The 1,227-nt window shown below is 49.1% G+C and overlaps 1 non-coding gene across 1 annotated transcript; it reads right to left on the reverse strand.

Moving 5' to 3' along the window:
* Positions 1–603: 603 nt before the first annotated feature.
* On the reverse strand, positions 604–677 carry TRNAT-UGU. Its single transcript has one exon. It is a non-coding gene; the product is annotated as a tRNA-Thr (tRNA).
* Positions 678–1,227: the final 550 nt, after the last annotated feature.

Here is a 1,227-nt window from a genome sequence, read left to right on the forward strand (position 1 = left end):
CTAGACCCACCCCAATCCCCTGTCCAAGCCCTGGAGCCCTCTCCCACACCCTGAACTCATTTCTGGCTCCACCCCAGAGCCCACTACCGCAGCCAGAGCGCTCGCCCCCTCCCACACCCCAACCTCCAATTTTGTGAGCATTCATGGCCCCATACAATTTCCATATCCAGATGTGGCCCTCGGGCCAAAAAATTTGCCCACCCCTAATCTAATCCCTAACCACAACTGTACTCAAGCGTTCACCGGTGGAAAGGGGGATTAAAGGAAAACTACCATTTATGAGAAAATTCTTTAATTGTTGAGGATTTATTATTACTAATGAAAATAAAATAAAACTAAATGAGCTGCCCACAGATTCTGGCAGCCACAATGAGCCTTTTGGTGTGAGAGCTCAGACCTGCCCCTGTCCCAGAGGGAGGGGGTCATCTGTGACGGGCTGGAACACTGACCTATCAGCTCTTAACTCCCAAACTTTCAGTAACTCTATTATCAGTGCCTGTGAGCATAATTTAAACCATAAGAACAGCCACACTGGACTAAAGGTCCATCTAGTTCTGTCCTCTGGCTGTAGCCAATACCAGGTGCCCTAAGAGCTACTCAACAAGGCACCACTGGGAGTTGAACCCAGGATCTCCTGTTTACAAGGCAGGTGCTTTAGCCATCTAAGCCATGGTGCTGGCCTGTGGCTAAGGGACATTGTCTGCTCACACCTGACTCCCTGCCATCCCCACCAGGGCCTGACAAGCTTTGCATGTGTTTGGATTCTGCAGGTGACATTTTTCTTGCAAGCTGTGTGTGTGCAGACCTGGCCAAAGATTCACACTACAAAGTTATTTTAGCATCATTATATTGCTCAGGTGTGTGAAAAACACACAACGCTCCCTCGATCACCAGCTTTTGGCTGGGGCACACACTGCAATGCCACGTCTGGCCACAAAACTGCCCTGTTTTGGTGACAAAATAAAACCACCTCGATGAGAGGTCTAGAGCTTTTTGCAGCAAACTTAAAGCAACAAATTGTCAGTGTAAATGCTGCTGTTCATTATATCACCATAACTGGCCTCCTGCAGTATCCCACAATGCCTGTTGTGAACTCGCCGGCCCTGCATTCCTGCTAGAGGCTGGGCCCCTCCCCTTTCATAGCTCCAGAACGTTCTGACGGCTGAGCTGCTAGCTACACCGGCATTAGTTTGCTATAACTGCATTGCTTGGGGGAGTGTAAATTTT

Source organism: Gopherus evgoodei, unplaced genomic scaffold (genome assembly GCF_007399415.2).
Source record: "Gopherus evgoodei ecotype Sinaloan lineage unplaced genomic scaffold, rGopEvg1_v1.p scaffold_249_arrow_ctg1, whole genome shotgun sequence".
Lineage (NCBI taxonomy): Eukaryota > Metazoa > Chordata > Testudines > Testudinidae > Gopherus > Gopherus evgoodei.